The sequence below is a fragment of the Rattus norvegicus genome, chromosome 5 (assembly GCF_021556685.1).
Source record: "Rattus norvegicus strain SHRSP/BbbUtx chromosome 5, alternate assembly SHRSP_T2T, whole genome shotgun sequence".
NCBI lineage: Eukaryota > Metazoa > Chordata > Mammalia > Rodentia > Muridae > Rattus > Rattus norvegicus.
The window spans coordinates 37891468-37911289 of record NC_141538.1 but is presented as its reverse complement, the minus strand read 5'-3'; the positions used below and the strand labels follow the sequence as shown (position 1 = coordinate 37911289).

General features: G+C 39.1%; 1 pseudogene; it reads right to left on the bottom strand.

The window, feature by feature from the left end:
* Window positions 1-16436: 16436 nt before the first annotated feature.
* On the bottom strand, window positions 16437-18021 carry LOC148005695 (uncharacterized; annotated as a pseudogene).
* Window positions 18022-19822: the final 1801 nt, after the last annotated feature.

Sequence of the window (19822 nt, the reverse complement as noted above, 5' to 3'; positions counted from 1 at the left end):
AGATTCATGACTTCACTATCCCTGAGTAATTGGCTATGGTTTCAGTACTAGGCATGATTTCCATTTTCTTGAGCAGGTCTTAAGTCCAATCAGAGATTTACTGTTAGTTATTGCCAAAGTATGTGTTCCAACAACTGTGTATTTCAATCACTGTGGTTTTCTGTAATGGTCTCCATCTGTTGAAAAGAGTAGTTTCCTTGAGAGGGATGGAAGACAGCAATAGACATGTTAACTTGGGTGGGTATTTGAACTCTAATGAGATCTCAAACCTAACAAAAAACTTTAGGCAACTAAGAATACTGAAAGTGGAAACATAGGCTTTCAAAGGGAAGAGCACACAAATTTGTCTAATAGTAAATATATATCCCTGGAATCATATACATACAAGAAACAGTGCACAGACTGAAATGGTCATATTTACACACTTAGAAATGTTTGCATGTATGTCACACATATATGTAATAACGATTAAAAGATAAGAGGCCATGACTTTAAAAGAGAGCAAGGGATATGGGATGATTTGGAAAGAAGAAATATTTAATTATATTATAATTCTTCCAAATACCAGATTATTTTTGAACTAATTTTTCTTATGACTTACATTACTTGACCTCTACTAGTATATTTAACTTATATATTGTAAATACTTTTATTTCTACTTAGAAATTTGATATTTAGAGTATTTTTATTTGTAGTAGAGTTAGCATTATGAGTCACTAGAAAGAAGCAACTTGACCAAACAGATCAGACTATTTATACCAGAGAAAGGTTAACGAGCCAGTTCAAGCATTCAGCAGCTGTGCATTTTAGCAACCCACAGGTTTATGAAATGTACTTTCCTATTTTTTTACAATTTTATTGAATATTATTTTCATGTGAAAATATTTTTGACTAAGCTAAATGAAGTATTTGTAAAATCAATCTACAGTTTGAAAATTCTTGGGACCAGAAATTTTAATGCTAATTTTGAAAACTAGGTATTACGAGATGGCCTAATCCCAGTGTTTGAGACTGGTCTGAGCACTGCAAGGCCACATAAAAGAAGCAGAAAGATCCAGGATATATAGGGTGCAGTTTATTAGGATATTTTCAATAGTTGTGTGAGGCAGTGAGACTTGGATGGGACCTACAATTTTTATATATATATATATCTGTCTACTGTAAGACAAAATTTTTCATCCAAGGTATATAATAACTGGTTTAATTTCAAACTAATAAGGCATGCATGTGGTTATTATTATCTGAATGTGAATCTGAATCCTACACTGCAGCAGTGATTACCAGCTCAACTATCCAACCATTGGATACTATGATCTCTGGCAGTAGACTGTAGCAGAAACAAGGTCAAGTAGATGTGTAAGGGCATGTCTTCAGAATTTCACATTTGAATTTTTTTACCTTTAAAAATTATAACTCCTTTCTTATCCAAGGCACAAGAAATGTAGCATTAGGACTGCACAAAATATGTGCTTTGTTAAGCATTTCAATTTTTTATTAATCTTTGTAGAACATGTATGTATGTTTTGACCATACATCCCTTCCTAACCTCTTCTCAGATCTCCCATCCCTCTACTCACCCTACTTCATGTTCTTCCTTTTTCCCAACAAAACAAAACTAAGAAAAACAACAAAAACTGAAATCAAAATCTCTAAGTACTTTTAATGAGTAGTATATATGAACAAGAGTATTTAAGACAGGGGCTGAGTAGCATGGAGAAAGTTGCTTTTGTAAGGAATCCTGTTAATGATATACTACTCTGAGGCAATTTGAGGTCAATGGAAGACACTTTGACAGGCATAGAAGTCTTGGCACAATATTGGAGAGGTATCTTGGGGGCTATACCGAAGAGATGCTAATACTCATTCATAGCAAATGCTTACTTGACCTGTTCCATACGGTGGGGTTGATCTACTCCATTGGGAGAAGAAGGGACTATTATTATTTTGTTGTTGTTCTATCAGTGAGGCCTAGGGATGGTGATCTTGAATTGGGATTGGGATTATAGTGCTGCGATAAGTGAGAATCAGGAATCTATACAAGGAAATAACAATCCTCAAAAGTCATTTATCAATGCAGCATTCAGAAAGGACACATGCAGGGGTTGGTCTGAGCCTGTTCGTTTTATCCAGACTCTTCGTTCTGACTTTTTATTAATTAAATGAAAACAACACAGTTTGATGTGCATACAGGCAACTGCAAGGTGACACTAACGAGAATTGTCATAAATCCTTATTTTTTTTACAGTGGTTTAAAACTCTCCTGAATAAAAGCAATGGCTCTCAAGTGTAAACTTCTGACCAGTGCCACTATAACATCTGGATACTTGGCTAGAAGTAAGAATTCTCTGGCCTTATTCCTGGTTTTCTAAAATTGAAACTGTGGAGTGGAGCCCAACAATCCTGTGTTTATGCAGCCATCTACTTAACTGTGATGTGTGTCAGTTTGAAAAATACTGATTTTAGACTTTTGGCACAACTCACTTCTATACAGGAAAATTTTACTTTGAAGTTAGCAGTTTTAAAGATTAGATAACATCCATGTTTATACCCCTGGTTTGAAAGCCACAATTGCTGTTTTACCTGATCTATTTATTCCTCCTTTTTATGCATGCAACCTGCCCCAGTAAGTAGATGAGCTTGTACCATGTCCCTTGGTGGACGTGGACCAGTAAAGAGATAATGAACTAGAACAACACTGGTTCAGTACATCTCTCCTCACTTGGAAAGAATCTATTTGCATAGTTATCTTGGTATCAGGTCAAGACTTCTGGATTATTCTGAATAGTCATTTTTAAATGCCATTTTTGGCCTCCCCTGTCTTTTCTCTTTTGTTACTATACATATTTTTCATAAGAAGAAAATAGAACTTATTTTATTATGTTGTTTTATCCTTATCTGCTAAGGCATCGGCCCAATCTCATTGCCAAGCTTCCAATTTAGCAGTTTACAAGTAGTTTTTATTTCCATTTATTTATCCATCTACATATGTATGTATGCATTTATTTATTTATTTATTTATTTATTTATTTATTTATTTATTTAGGGATAGATAACATTTCTTTGTTACAAAGGCATACCGTAGGTTATTGCATGCATATTTTCTACATTTACATCCAATTTTCAAAGCATAATTTGAATGCTAAATGTGTGATTGCTGGCAGGAGAGGAGGTAATAGATTTGGCCTCCATTTCACCAAATGTAGGAAACCATTATCTGTTAGAAAAATGTACTATAATGCTAGGAAAAAAAACACAGACAAACAAGAATTTCTACCAGTCATGATACAGTCTTTTGGTACTGAGTATCTATTTTACACTGGCAGGAAGAGATTTTTTGGACTGTTAAACACAGAGAGTGTGTGTACAAAAACGAAGTAACAGATTGACGTTTTTCTTAAATATTTATACATGTTGAATTCTGACCTGAATTTAATTTTAGGTTGGAGTTATTGACTCTCATCTTTCCTTCACACTTCTTCCCCCTTAATTGGGTCACACTATATCGTCCAAGTTGGCCTCAAAACTTGTAGTCTCCTGCTTGATTCATCGGCTTCCACCTAAGTGTTGGGATTACAGGTGCTTGTCACCAAGACCAGTGATTTATTGGTCATTCATTCATTCATTCATTCATTCATTCATTCGTTTATTTGTTAATTCGGTCATTTAATCTTTACCTACAATAACAAGATACCCTGTTTCTCTTTTTATTTGTATATATTTTATTTTATTTTTATTGTATATTTTATGACTTTACATTTCAAAGGTTATCTCCTGTAACCCCCTCTTCCATTTCATCTCCTGCCTCCTCCTGCTTCTATGAAGACGCTCCCACCTTAACACCCTGGCATTCCCCTACACTGGGGAATTGAGTCTTCATAGGACCAAGGTCTTCTCTTACTGATGCCAGCCAATGCCATCCTCTGCTGGAGCTGTGGGAAACTCCATGTGTACTAACTGGTTGGTGGTTTAGTACCTGGAACCTCTGTGGGGGTCTGGTTGGTTGATATTGATGTTCTTCCTATGTGATTGCAAAACCCTTCAGCTCCTTCAGTCCTTTCTCTAACTCTTGCATTGGGGTCCCCATGCTCAGTCTGATGGTTAGCTGCAAGCATCCTCATCTGTATCAGTAAGGCTCTGGCAGAGCCGTTCAGGAGTCATCCATATCAAGTTCCTGTCAGCAAACAGTTCATGGCATCAGCAACAGTGACTAGGTTTGGTGGCTGCATATGGGATGGATACCCTAGTGGGACAGTCTCTGAATGATCTTTTCTTCAGTCCCTGCTCCACTCTTTGTGCCTGTATTTCCTCCTGTGAGTATTCCTTCTAAGAAGGAATGAAGTATCTACATTTTTGTCTTACTTTTTCATGAGCTTCATATGGTCTGTGGATTGTATCTTGCGTAGTCAGAGCCTTTGGACTGATATCCACTTAGCAGTGAGTACATACCATGTGTGTTTTTTGGGGACTGGGTTACCTCACTCAGGATGATATTTTCTAGTTCTATTCATTTGCCTAAGAATTTTATGAAGTCATTGTTTTTAATAGGTGAGTAGTAATCCATTGTGTAAATGTACCACATTTTCTGTATCCATTACTCTGTTGAGGGACTTCTGGGTTCTTTCCAGGTTTTCACTAGTATAAATAAGACTGCTATGAACATAGTGGAGCATATGTCCTTGTTATATGTTGGAGCATCATTTGGATTTATGCTCAGGAGTGGTGTAGCTGGGTCTTTAGGTAGTACTACATCCAATTGTCTGAGGAACTGCCAAGCTGATTTCCAGAGTGGTTGTACCAGCTTATAATCTCATCGAAAATGGAGAAGTGTTCCTCTTTCACCATATCCTGGCCAGCATCTTCTGTCACCTGAGTTTTGATCTTAGCCATTCTGACTGGTATGAGGTGGGGTTGTTTTGTTCTCAGGGTTGTTTTGATTTGCATTTCCCTGATGACTAAGGATGTTGGACATTTCTTTAGGTGCTTTTCAGCCATTCGATAATCCTCAGCTGAGAATTCTTTAACTCTGTACCCCAATTTTAATGGGATTATTATCAGTTTGTTGCCGTTTTGTTCTGTTGACAGTGTTCTTTGCCTTATAGAAGCTGTGCAATTATATGAGATCAATTCTTGATCTTAGAGCCTAAGTCATGGGTGTTCTGTTCAGGAAATTTTCCCCCGTGCCAATGTGATCCAGGCTCTTTCTCTTCTATTAGATTCAGTGTATCTGGTTTTATGTGAAGGTTTATTATCCACTTAGACTTCAGCTCTGTAAAAGGGGATTAGAATGGTTCAATTTGCATTATTCTACATGCTGACCTCCAGTTGAATCAGTACCATTTGTAGAAAATGCTATCTCTTTTTCATTGGAGAGTTTTAGCTCCATTGTTAAAGATCAAGTGACCATAGGTCTGTGGGTTCATTTCTGGATATTTACTTCTATTCCATTGATTTACCTGGCGCTGATCAAATTCTATGCAATTTTTATCACAGTTGTTCTGTAATACAGCTTGAGGTCAGGGATGGTGATTTTCCCCCCCAGAAGTCCTTTTATTTTTTTTATCTGCTCTGTGTACTTCTTTTTTTTTTAATTTATTATTAACTTGAGTATTTCTTATATACATTTCAAGTGTTATTCCCTTTCCCGGTTTCCGGGCAAACATCCCCCTCCACCCTCCCCTTCCTTATGGGTGTTCCACTCCAAACCCTCCCCCCATTGCCGCCCTCCCCCCATAGTCTAGTTCACTGGGGGTTCAGTCTTAGCAGGACCCAGGGCTTCCCCTTCCACTGGTGCTCTTACTAGGATATTCATTGCTACCTATGGGGTCAGAGTCCAGGGTCAGTCCATGTATAGTATTTAGGTAGTGGCTTAGTCCCTGGAAACTCCGGTTGTTTGGCATTGTTGTACTTTTGGGGTCTCGAGCCCCTTCAAGCTCTTCCAGTTCTTTCTCTGATTCCTTCAACGGGAGACATATTCTCAGGTCAGTGGTTTGCTGCTGGCATTCGCCTCTGTATTTGTTGTATTCTGGCTGTGTCTCTCAGAGGCGATCTACATCCGGCTCCTGTCGGTCTACACTTCTTTGCTTCATCCATCTTGTCTAATTGGGTGGCTGTATATGTATGGGCCACATGTGGGGCAGGCTCTGAATGGGTGTTCCTTCAGTCTCTGTTTTAATCTTTGCCTCTCCCTTCCCTGCCAAGGGTATTCTTTTTCCTCATTTAAAGAAGGAGTGAAGCATTCACATTTTGATCATCCGTCTTGAGTTTCGTTTGTTCTAGGGATCTAGGGTAATTCAAGCATTTGGGCTAATAGCCACTTATCAATGAGTGCATACCATGTATGTCTTTCTGTGATTGGGTTAGCTCACTCAGGATGATATTTTCCAGTTCCAACCATTTGCCTACGAATTTCATAAACTCGTTGTTTTTGATAGCTGAGTAATATTCCATTGTGTAGATGTACCACATTTTCTGTATCCATTCCTCTGTTGAAGGGCATCTGGGTTCTTTCCATTTTCTGGCTATTATAAATAAGGCTGCGATGAACAGAGTGGAGCACGTGTCTCTTTTATATGTTGAGGCATCTTTTGGGTATATGCCCAAGAGAGGTATAGCTGGATCCTCAGGCAGTTCAATGTCCAATTTTCTGAGGAACCTCCAGACTGATTTCCAGAATGGTTTTACCAGTCTGCAATCCCACCAACAATGGAGGAGTGTTCCTCTTTCTCCACATCCTCGCCAGCATCTGCTGTCACCTGAGTTTTTGATCTTAGCCATTCTCACTGGTGTGAGGTGAAATCTCAGGGTTGTTTTGATTTGCATTTCCCTTATGACTAAAGATGTTGAACATTTCTATAGGTGTTTCTCAGCCATTCGGCATTCCTCAGCTGTGAATTCTTTGTTTAGCTCTGAACCCCATTTTTTAATAGGGTTATTTGTTTCCCTGCGGTCTAACTTCTTGAGTTCTTTGTATATTTTGGATATAAGGACTCTATCTGTTGTAGGATTGGTAAAGATCTTTTCCCAATCTGTTGGTTGCCGTTTTGTCCTAACCACAGTGTCCTTTGCCTTACAGAAGCTTTGCAGTTTTATGAGATCCCATTTGTCTATTCTTGATCTTAGAGCATAAGCCATTGGTGTTTTGTTCAGGAAATTTTTTCCAGTGCCTATGTGTGCCAGATGCTTCCCTAGTTTTTCTTCTATTAGTTTGAGTGTGTCTGGTTTGATGTGGAGGTCCTTGATCCACTTGGACTTAAGCTTTGTACACGGTGATAAGGATGGTTCGATCTGCATTCTTCTACATGTTGCCCTCCAGTTGAACCAGCACCATTTGCTGAAAATGCTATCTTTTTTCCATTGGATGGTTTTGGCTCCTTTGTCAAAAATCAAGTGACCATAGGTGTGTGGGTTCATTTCTGGGTCTTCAATTCTATTCCATTGGTCTATCTGTCTGTCTCTGTACCAATACCATGCAGTTTTTATCACTATTGCTCTGTAATACTGCTTGAGTTCAGGGATAGTGATTCCCCCTGAAGTCCTTTTATTGTTGAGGATAGCTTTAGCTATCCTGGGTTTTTTGTTATTCCAGATGAATTTTCAAATTGTTCTGTCTAACTCTTTGAAGAAATGGATTGGTATTTTGATGGGGATTGCATTGAATCTGTAGATTGCTTTTGGTAATATGGCCATTTTTACTATATTAATCCTGCCAATCCATGAGCATGGGAGATCTTTCCATCTTCTGAGGTCTTCTTCAATTTCTTTCCTCAGTGTCTTGAAGTTCTTATTGTACAGATCTTTTACTTGCTTGGTTAAAGTCACACCGAGGTACTTTATATTATTTGGGTCTATTATGAAGGGTGTCGTTTCCCTAATTTCTCTCTCGGCTTGTTTCTCTTTTGTATAGAGGAAGGCAACTGATTTATTTGAGTTAATTTTATACCCAGCCACTTTGCTGAAGTTGTTTATCAGCTTTAGTAGTTCACTGGTGGAACTTTTGGGATCACTTAAATATACTATCATGTCATCTGCAAATAGTGATATTTTGACCTCTTCTTTTCTGATCTGTATCCCCTTGATCTCCTTTTGTTGTCTGATTGCTCTGGCTAGAACTTCAAGAACTATATTGAATAAGTAGGGAGAGAGTGGGCAGCCTTGTCTAGTCTCTGATTTTAGTGGGATTGCTTCAAGTTTCTCTCCATTTAGTTTAATGTTAGCAACTGGTTTGCTGTATATGGCTTTTACTATGTTTAGGTATGGGCCTTGAATTCCTATTCTTTCCAGGACTTTTATCATGAAGGGGTGTTGAATTATGTCAAATGCTTTCTCAGCATCTAATGAAATGATCATGTGGTTTTGTTCTTTCAGTTTGTTTATATAATGGATCACGTTGATGGTTTTCCGTATATTAAACCATCCCTGCATGCCTGGGATGAAGCCTACTTGGTCATGGTGGATGATTGTTTTGATGTGCTCTTGAATTCGGTTTGCCAGAATTTTATTGAGTATTTTTGCATCGATATTCATAAGGGAAATTGGTCTGAAGTTCTCTTTCTTTGTTGTGTCTTTGTGTGGTTTAGGTATAAGAGTAATTGTGGCTTCGTAGAAGGAATTCGGTAGTGCTCCATCTGTTTCAATTTTGTGGAATAGTTTGGATAATATTGGTATGAGGTCTTCTATGAAGGTTTGATAGAATTCTGCACTAAACCCGTCTGGACCTGGGCTCTTTTTGGTTGGGAGACCTTTAATAACTGCTTCTATTTCCTTAGGAGTTATGGGGTTGTTTAACTGGTTTATCTGTTCCTGATTTAACTTCGATACCTGGTATCTGTCTAGGAAATTGTCCATTTCCTGAAGATTTTCAAGTTTTGTTGAATATAGGTTTTTATAGTAAGATCTGATGATTTTTTGAATTTCCTCTGAATCTGTAGTTATGTCTCCCTTTTCATTTCTGATTTTGTTAATTTGGACGCACTCTCTGTGTCCTCTCGTTAGTCTGGCTAAGGGTTTATCTATCGTGTTGATTTTCTCAAAGAACCAACTTTTGGTTCTGTTGATTCTTTCTATGGTCCTTTTTGTTTCTACTTGGTTGATTTCAGCTCTGAGTTTGATTATTTCCTGCCTTCTACTCCTCCTGGGTGTATTTGCTTCCTTTTGTTCTAGAGCTTTTAGGTGTGCTGTCAAGCTGCTGACATATGCTCTTTCCGGTTTCTTTTTGCAGGCACTCAGCGCTATGAGTTTTCCTCTTAGCACAGCTTTCATTGTGTCCCATAAGTTTGGGTATGTTGTATCTTCATTTTCATTAAATTCTAAAAAGTTTTTAATTTCTTTCTTTATTTCTTCCTTGACCAGGTTATCATTGAGTAGAGCATTGTTCAATTTCCACGTATATGTGGGCATTCTTCCCTTATTGTTATTGAAGACCAGTTTTAGGCCGTGGTGGTCCGATAGCACGCATGGGATTATTTCTATCTTTCTGTACCTGTTGAGGCCCGTTTTTTGACCAATTATATGGTCAATTTTGGAGAAAGTACCATGAGGAGCTGAGAAGAAGGTATATCCTTTTGCTTTAGGATAGAATGTTCTATAAATATCCGTTAAGTCCATTTGGCTCATGACTTCTCTTAGTCTGTCGACATCACTGTTTAATTTCTGTTTCCATGATCTGTCCATTGATGAGAGTGGGGTGTTGAAATCTCCCACTATTATTGTGTGAGGTGCAATGTGTGTTTTGAGCTTTAGTAAGGTTTCTTTTAAGTATGTAGGTGCCCTTGTATTTGGGGCATAGATATTTAGGATTGAGAGTTCATCTTGGTGGATTTTTCCTTTGATGAATATGAAGTGTCCTTCCTTACCTTTTTTGATGACTTTTAGTTGGAAATTGATTTTATTTGATATTAGAATGGCTACTCCAGCTTGCTTCTTCTGACCATTTGCTTGGAAAGTTGTTTTCCAGCCTTTCACTCTGAGGTAGTGTCTGTCTTTGTGTCTGAGGTGTGTTTCCTGTAGGCAGCAGAATGCAGGGTCCTCGTTGCGTATCCAGTTTGTTAATCTATGTCTTTTTATTGGGGAGTTGAGGCCATTGATATTGAGAGATATTAAGGAATAGTGATTATTGCTTCCCTTTATATTCATATTTGGATGTGAGGGTATGTTTGTGTGCTTTCATTCTCTTTGTTTTGTTGCCAAGACGATTAGTTTCTTGCTTCTTCTAGGGTATAGCTTGCCTCCTTATGTTGGGCTTTACCATTTATTATCCTTTGTAGTGCTGGATTTGTAGAAAGATATTGTGTAAATTTGGTTTTGTCATGGAATATCTTGGTTTCTCCATCAATGTTAATTGAGAGTTTTGCTGGATACAGTAACCTGGGCTGGCATTTGTGTTCTCTTAGGGTCTGTATGACATCAGTCCAGGATCTTCTGGCCTTCATATTTTCTGGCGAGAAGTCTGGTGTGATTCTGATAGGTCTCCCTTTATATGTTACTTGACCTTTTTCCCATACTGCTTTTAATATTCTTTCTTTATTTTGTGCGTTTGGTGTTTTGACAATTATGTGACGGGAGGTGTTTCTTTTCTGGTCCATTCTATTTGGAGTTCTGTAGGCTTCTTGTATGTCTATGGGTATCTCTTTTTTTAGGTTAGGGAAGCTTTCTTCTATGATTTTGTTGAAGATATTTACTGGTCTTTTGAGGTGGGAGTCTTCACTCTCTTCTATACCTATTATCCTTAGGTTTGATCTTCTCATTGAGTCCTGGATTTCCTGTATGTTTTGGACCAGTAGCTTTTTCCGCTTTACATTATCTTTGACAGTTGAGTCTATGATTTCTATGGAATCTTCTGCTCCTGAGATTCTCTCTTCCATCTCTTGTATTCTGTTGGTGAAGCTTGTATCTACAGCTCCTTGTCTCTTCTTTTGGTTTTCTATATCCAGGGTTGTTTCCATGTGTTCTTTCTTGATTGCTTCTATTTCCATTTTTAATTCCTTCAACTGCTTGATTGTGTTTTCCTGGAATTCTTTCAGGGATTTTTGTGTCTCCTCTCTATGGGCTTCTACTTGTTTATTTATGTTTTCCTGGAATTCTTTCAGGGATTTTTGTGTCTCCTCTCTATGGGCTTCTACTTGTTTATTTATGTTTTCCTGGAATTCTTTCAGGGATTTTTGCGATTCTTTCAGGCATATTTGCGATTCCTCTCTGTAGGCTTCTACTTGTTCTCTAAGGGAGTTCTTCACGTCTTTCTTGAAGTCCTCCAGCATCATGATCAAATATGATTTTGAAAATAGATCTTGCTTTTCTGGTGTGTTTGGATATTCCATGTTTGTTTTGATGGGAGAATTGGGCTCCGATGGTGCCATGTAGTCTTGGTTTCTGTTGCTTGGGTTCCTGTGCTTGCCTCTCGCCATCAGATTATCTCTAGTGTTACTTTGTTCTGCTATTTCTGACAGTGGCTAGACTGTCCTATAAGCCTGTGTGTCAGGAGTGCTGTAGACCTGTTTTCCTCTCTTTCAGTCAGTTATGGGGACAGAGTGTTCTGCTTTCGGGCGTGTAGTTTTTCCTCTCTACAGGTCTTCAGCTGTTCCTATGGGCCTGTGTCTTGAGTTCACCAGGCAGCTTTCTTGCAGCAGAGAAGTTGGTCTTACCTGTGGTCCCGAGGCTCAAGTTCGCTCGTGGGGTGCTGCCCACGGGCTCTCTGCAGCGGCAGCAACCAGGAAGACCTGTGCCGCCGTTTCCGGGAGCTTCAGTGCACCAGGGTTCCAGATGGTCTTTGGCTTTTTCCTCTGGCGTCCGAGATGTGTGTGCAGGGATCAGTCTCTTCTGGTTTCCCAGGCTTGTCTGCCTCTCTGAAGGTTTAGTTAGCTCTCCCTCCCACGGGATTTGGGTGCAGAGAACTGTTTATCAGGTCTGTTTCCCTCAGGTTCCGGCGGTGTCTCAGGCAGGGGTCCTGCCGCTCCTGGGCCCTCCCCCACGGGAGCCCAGAGGCCTTATACAGTTTCCTCTAGGGCCAGGGATGTGGGCAGGGGTGAGCAGAGTTGGTGGTCTCTTCCGCTCTGCACCCTCTGGAGTGCCCACCTGACCAGGCGGTTGGGTCTCTCTCTCACCGGGTCTGGGAGCAGAGAGCTGCTGCGGGCCGGGATCCGCGGGTGTGGGACTTCTGGTAAACACAGAACGTGCCCGGTCCTAGAGAAATTCTGCTTCCGTGTGTCCCAAGCTCACCAGGCAGCTTTCTTGCAGCAGAAGATTTGGTCTTACCTGTGGTCCCGGGGCTCAAGTTCGCTTGTGGGGTGCTGCCCACGGGCTCTCTGCAGCGGCAGCAACCAGGAAGACCTGTGCCGCCGTTTCCGGGAGCTTCAGTGCACCAGGGTTCCAGATGGTGTTTGGCTTTTTCCTCTGGCGTCCGAGATATGTGTGCAGGGAGCAGTCTCTTCTGGTTTCCCAGGCTTGTCTGCCTCTCTGAAGGTTTAGCTCTCCCTCCCACGGGATTTGGGTGCAGAGAACTGTTTATCAGGTCTGTTTCTTTCAGGTTCCGGCGGTGTCTCAGGCAGGGGTCCTGCCGCTCCTGGGCCCTTCCCCACGGGAGCCCAGAGGCCTTATACAGTTTCCTCTTGGGCCAGGGATGTGGGCAGGGGTGAGCAGAGTTGGTGGTCTCTTCTGCTCTGCAGCCTCAGGAGTGCCCACCTGACCAGGCGGTTGGGTCTCTCTCTCACCGGGTCTGGGAGCAGAGAGCTGCTGCGGGCCGGGATCCACGGGTGTGGGACTTCCGGTAAACACAGAACGTGCCCGGTCGTAGAGAAATTCTGCTTCCGTGTGTCCCAAGCTCACCAGGCAGCTTTCTTGTAGCAGAAGATTTGGTCTTACCTGTGATCCCGAGGCTCAGGTTCGCTCGTGGAGTGCTGCCCACGGGCTCTCTGCAGCGGCAGCAACCAGGAAGACCAAGACTTTTAACATGAAAAGGTATTGGATATTTTCAAATGTTAATCATCTACTGAGATGGTCATGTGATATTTTCCTTTCAGTTTGTTTGTATGGTAGATAATGTTGATGAATTTTTCATAGGTTGAACCATCCTTTCATCCATGGGGTGAGGCCTACTTTGTGGATGATGATTTTGGGTTTGGTTTGTGAATATTTCTTTGAGTATTTTTGCATCAGTGTTCATAAGGAAAGTTGGTCTAAAGTTTTCTTTCTTTGTTGAGTCTTGAATGATACTCTGCTATGCCTATATAGAGGAATCTAGCATAACTGTTTCCTGAGAAGTCTCATCCATCAGTGGATGGATATAGGTGCAAGTCTATTCAAATCTATTGTATTCAAATCTATTTTTGTGGTTTATTACATTTAATGAATTACACATGCTGCACCATTACTGCATTTCAGGAATAAATGTTACTGGGTTGTGATATATAATCTTTCTGATGTTATATATTTGTAAATATTTTGTTGGTAAGAATTTTTAAGTTTATGTTTATCAGAAATATCAGCATGTAGTTTTTTTTACTTGCATCTTTTTTGTTTTGAACTTCATAGGAGGATTTTGGAAGTTCTCCATGTGTTTCTGCTTTAGTTTAAGGAGAATTGGGTATAGATCTTCTTTGAAAGCCTGGTAAGGTTCTGCTGCGAATCCATCTGGGACCTCACTTTTTTCTTTTTTACTTAGAGGCATTAGATTATTATTTCAATCTTATTTTTACAGGTCTGTTTATGTTGTTGATTTCTTGCTTTAATTTTCATGATTTGGTTGAATATAGAAATTCATCAATTTCTTTTAGGTTTTCCAGCTTAATGGTGTACTGGATTTTAAATTATTCCTTTAGTATAGTCTCATTTGTCTTTGTGGCCTGTTGTAATGTTTATTTACTCATTTGCAATTCTGTTAATTTGGGCCCTCTCTTTCTTTTGCTATTTGGGCGAAAGGTGTAAATTTCACAAAATCCTTGGCAACTTTCTTTGTCACTATTTGATATAAGGCTTCCTGTATATTGACCTTCATCATCCTGTTAATTAACAATCGTTTCGCAAATACACCAGCCATTTGTTTGCTTTCTTTAATTAAAACTTTATTTATTTAGTGTGTATGCATATGAACATATGCATATATGTGTATGTATTCGGTTGCACAATTGCTCTGTGTGTGTGTGTATGATTATGAATGTTCATGCATTTGTGGATGCCAAATGGCCTGCTTTAACTTTATTCTTTTGAAATATGGTCCCTCACTGAAACTTTAGTCTACCTTTTGGACTAGACTAGATGTTGAGTGAGCTCCCAGGATCCATATGTTCAATTTTTTATGTGAGTGCTGGGAATTTAAACTCAGATTTTCATGCTTATGAACCAAGTGCTTTGAACATGGGCCATCAACTAGCCCTTTGGTTTTCTTTCATGGAAAATACCATGACAGATACGGTTGTACTCAATGTCTCTGAAGATATAGAACTAGACTAAAATGTTTTAGATGGAATAATTAGAAGAGATGGTCAGAAGGTAAACCTATGAAGAACAACCAGAGACCAGATAAAGACATGAAAGGTAGGTCCAGCATTGACCCAGAATCTTTCAAAATGTCAGTGTTTCCTTTGTGATAGAGCATTGCTTTGAAGATTAAGTAATATGCACTCAACTTCAATTTTCCTTAATTGTTTTCTTAGTCAGTGTTCTGACTAAGTGAGGAGATGCTATGACCATGGTAACTCAAAAGTTAGTGTGTTTGTGTCACACACACACACACACACACACACACAAACACACACATATTATAAAAAATGTTTAATGGGTGCTTGCTTATAGTTTTGGAGGTTTAGTCCGTTATCATCAAGATAGGAAGCATGTCATCATCCAAGGAGATAATGGTGCTAGAGAGGTAGATGAGAGTTCTCTATCCAGATCTGCAGACAGCAGGAAGAGAGAGACACTGGCCATGGTTTGGGCTCTTGAAAACTCAATGTCACCCCTAGTGGCACATTTCTCTAAAAGGACCACAAAGTCCGTGATTCTTGTCAAGTATTGCCAGTCCCTCATGACTAACAATCAAAGTATGTGCCTAAGGGGCCATTCTCATTCAATTATCCTCCTGTTTTAGTGTATATCCATAATTATCCTCTTGTTTTAGTTTCCATAGCGTATGTTCATTGAATACACTCGTCACAGTCTCCATTAGCACATCAAGTGCTATGCTACTGTACCTCCAACAGGTTTTCCTCCCACTGTTCTTGCCAGCACACTGGAGTGAATGCCACTGATGTTTATTTGCTATGAATCAGCCACATTCACCATGTATGTTTTCTCTTCCTGCTGTAACAAATCCCCACCAACATACCTGAGGAGACACTAGCCTATTATCTTAGAGTATGATAGTTCAGAAGGCTAATTGATGATGGTGGCAGACTTGTACTTTTCTCTGGAACCTCTAGGGATGAGAACTTGTTTGCATTTCTCAGTTTTTTATAAGCCTCTGTGGTCTTTATCCCATGGCCTCTTCTTCCACATTGAAGTCCAACAATGCCTAGATAATCACTTTTACCTCTTTTTCTTTTTTTCCCCAATTAAACCTTTTTATAGGTTCATTAGACACAATTATTTTGAAAATACATAAGAATTAAGACAGTTCACATATTAGAAAGACATTTAATTCAATATTTAAATTAAAAGCAGGAAAATTTATTAACTGACTTTACTATAGATTAAGTACATGCAATTATTTAAGTAAAGCTTATTAAATAATTTCACTAAAACATTTATTTTCAAGAATAAAATAAGGAGCACTCTATATTATTCAGGTCTACCTATGAGTGTGCCACTGACAAACCCTCCTCTAAACTGTGCAATTTCAGAAGCATTCTACACAAACTATTTTATACCAGACTCTTCATATTGCTTGTGTTAACAGAATCCTAGTGCACCACACTTTGACACTGTATGCTTCAAAAGACAATTCTACCTACATTTATATGGTTTTGATTGTGTATTTTGATATACTGGCCAACTGAAGACTTACAGGATTCTTCTAATCGAGGTTCTAGATGTGATGTGTTCTTATATGTGTGTGATGTGTATGGACATATGGATGAGTGTTCATGTGTGGGTACACATTATACTTGCACATAGAGTCTGGAGGTTGATGTATGACAAGAGCCTAGTAGGAAAATCCAGACTATTGGCTTTTGTGTGCTTTTATGGCAGAGACTATACAAACTGAGCCATCTTCTCATCCCCATCATGGTTTCTCAGAACTGAATTGAGACAAATAGAGATAATCCCACATGCTTTAAGTTGATACAAGTTAAATTCATTATGCCATCATATTTGCTAGAAAGATCTGGAACTTTCCTCTAGTCTATATTAGAGATAAGTCTCCACATTTTATTTTAAAGGAACTAGAACATGCTAAGGCTTATTCACATAACTTATAATCATGCTTTTTTTTGAGTTAATGAAATTAAAACTTATTCAAAGAGAAGAAGGTCTTTCAATGTAACTTGCACACAGTGCATTCCTTCATGGTATCTAAGGGAACCATGAGTACTGTAGGATTTTCTACATTGTTTACATACATATGGTTTATCTCCAACATGAATTCTTTCATTGCATCATAGAGAACTATGATCAGTAAAGGCTTTAGCACAGAATTTACATACATATGGTTTCTTTCCCCTGTGGATTCTTTCATGGTGTTGAAGTGAACTGTGATAAGTGAAGGCTGTTCCACACAGCTTACACACAGAGGGTTTCTCTGCACTGAATATTTCCATGGCAATGAAGAGAACTGTGATACATAGAGGCTTTCCCACACTCTTTACATACATAGGGATTTTCCCCAGTGTGAATCCTTTCATGGCAATGTCAGGAACTATAAAAATGTGAAGGCTTTCCCACACACCCTGCATAGAAAAGGTTTCAATCCACTATGGATTTGCTCATGGTTTTTTCAGTGCACTGCTCAACACAAAGGTTTTCATACAACCATAGGCCTTCTCCCCTGTGAATCTGTTCATGGTACTGAAGATCATTGTGATGCATGAAGACTTTTCCACACTGCTTACATGCAGAGAATCTTTCTCCATTGTGAATTCTTTCATGACATTTCTGAGAGCCCTGACAACTGAACACTTTCCCGCACATCTTACATACATAGGGTTTTTCTCCACTATGAATCCTTCATGACATTAAAGAAAACTGCAATCTACGAAGGCTTTCCCACATATCTTGCATTCATAGGGTTTCACTCCAGTATGAATTCGTTCATGTCTTCACAAGGTGCTAAAGCAAGTGAATGTTTTCCCACATTGCTTGTATACATAGGGTTTCTCTGAACTATGGATCTTTTCATGGCACCGAAGGGAACTGTGATCACTGAGGATTATCCCACATTGATTACATATATATTTTATTCCATGGTGAGTTTATTCATGACTTTCATTCAGAAATTGCTTGCATTCATAGAGTTTCTCTCCACTATGGGTCCTTTCCTGGCAGCAAAGGCCACTGGAATAAGTGAAGGTTTTGCCACATTGCTTACATATATAAAACTCTGCTCCAGTGTGAGTTCTTTTATGTGTCAGGAAAGAACTGGAAAAGTGAAAGGCTTTACCACATACTTTACATATATATGACCCATCTCCATTATGTGTTATGTGCTGTTGAGTACCAGCAAGAGTCAAAGAGTCTTTCCCACTCTGCTTTAACACACAGACAGGGCTTTTCTGTAGCATGTATTCTTTCATGCCCCTGAACAAAGCTGTATCTGCTAAAACCATCTGCATTTTGTTTAAATTTATAAGTTTTCTCTTCGGTGTGTCTTCATATGTTCCAGAAAACTGAGGAGCACTAAAGAATTTCCCACACTCCTTACATGTGCCTGGTTTCTCTTCATATTCTTGACTTTCACATAGTTTGTATTCAGTCTGAACTGAAATGGGAAAATTTTTCCTTGAATTTTCAGAGTCATCATCAAGGATCCAGTTTTCTTGCTTTTTTTGCTATGACAGCCAGGTTCCTGCAGGTTTCCTGCATCACATCTCTCTACAGCCTTTTTTTGGGGGGGGTGGAAATTCAGCAAAGTGCACTCCTCTCTGTGTTCACAGTCACATCCTCAAAGGATACAGAGGTTATGGCTGAGCTCCAGACCTCAAGCAGCCCAATGTGGCTCCAGGGTGGAGTGGTTCTACAAGTCTCCTGAGGTCCAGTGATGCCAAACTCCCTCAGTGGATAGGGCAGAGAGTTACTTCTTTTTCTGCTTCCTTTTTCTAGTGTCAGTAGTTGGGACAGGCACATTTGGACTGCTTTGTATATTCTTTCGTTTTTCAAGCTAGTTGAATAGCATCTGTACTTCTCCTTTGTCATGTGAGAAAGACATTCACAGTTTCTGAGATTTGGATGTAGTCTTCAGAGATAACCATACTTATCACATGACTTCTTCAAATATCATGTAATTCATATCAACTTCCTTAATTATTTAATAAACTTCTGAACTCATTGAATGGTTTGGAAGTTTCTCTATGATCTGGCTTTCCCGGTTGCATAGTAGGGGTTAGTGAAATATTGATGTACAAAGTATAAAGAGAGAGTGCTCTGAGGTTTGTGCACACAATGAATGCTTCCCATCTTCAGGCTTCTACATCATGTTTCTGACCTCTTTGTTGTACCTTCTCTTGAGCTCGGCCTGTATGACTCCCCGGGATCCTTTGTGATCAGTCTTGTTTCAGAGTTCTGGTCAACCTTCTAGACAGTGAACTGAAAATATCTCAGTCATCAAGTCTCTTGTTCTCTATCACCACTTCAGACAGACTTTTCTATTGATTTTGATCCATAAATTATATTACTTTTTACCTTCTTCCTTGCTCTATTTGTGACTTCTAATGCTTTTGTTCCTAACAACACATTACTGTTTCTTTGTTTTATACTAGAATACAAGTGCCATAAAGGCAGGCACATTGATTTAAAATGGTTTCAAAATGGCTTATTTATTTACTTATTTGTCTCTGTGTGTGTATGTGTGTGTACATGAATAGAGGTTAGAAGATAATTTGCAGGGGTCCATTATCTCCTTTCCATATATGATTCCCAGGTATCCAGTGGTCAGGCTCATCAGTAGGCACTCTTGCCTGAACATCATCTTCTGGGAATTTTGTGCTGAATGGGTTCAGTATTGCATTTCTACTAGGACATAAGATGGTCCCCTATGCACCAAGGAGATGCTCACTGAGTATCATAGGAGTATTCATCAAGGACTTTCTTAGAGTCAACACTGTTCTAGAATCTCAGACTATGCTATCTCATTTCTTCCTGTCAGTGTCTGCAAATGAGAATGATGAATCCCAGAAAAGGAAGACTCCCACAAATGCTAAGTCAGGTCTATATGAAGGTAGAAACTGTAGTTCTGGGAGCTAGCCCTGAGGCATGTGTCCTATATTGCATTTTTAGTTTTATGATTAATGTTGTACATTATAAACAAGCATGTTAGTATTTTTCTCCTTTTAGTTTTATAATTAAATTTTAAGATAATTTAATATATATGCATCATTGTCTTTGTTTATATTTTCCACTTACAACCCTTATATTAACTTTTAATATTTGGTGAGTCTTACAAAAATTGTAGCAGCGTATTTACTTGAATGAGCACAAATGATTTTGAAAGTTTTTTCCTTGAGTTTCTAAATAAAATTAGGGAAAAGGATTTGTCATTTTCAGCATGTTGATTTGACATATTCATTGGCAGTTGTACATATAACTTGACCATGTTTTTTCCCTGGTAATTCCAGAGTGAGAGAAAAGTGAAGAACACGTAATATGCATATGTTTCCCAGCCTGGCATAAAATGAGAAATAGGGCA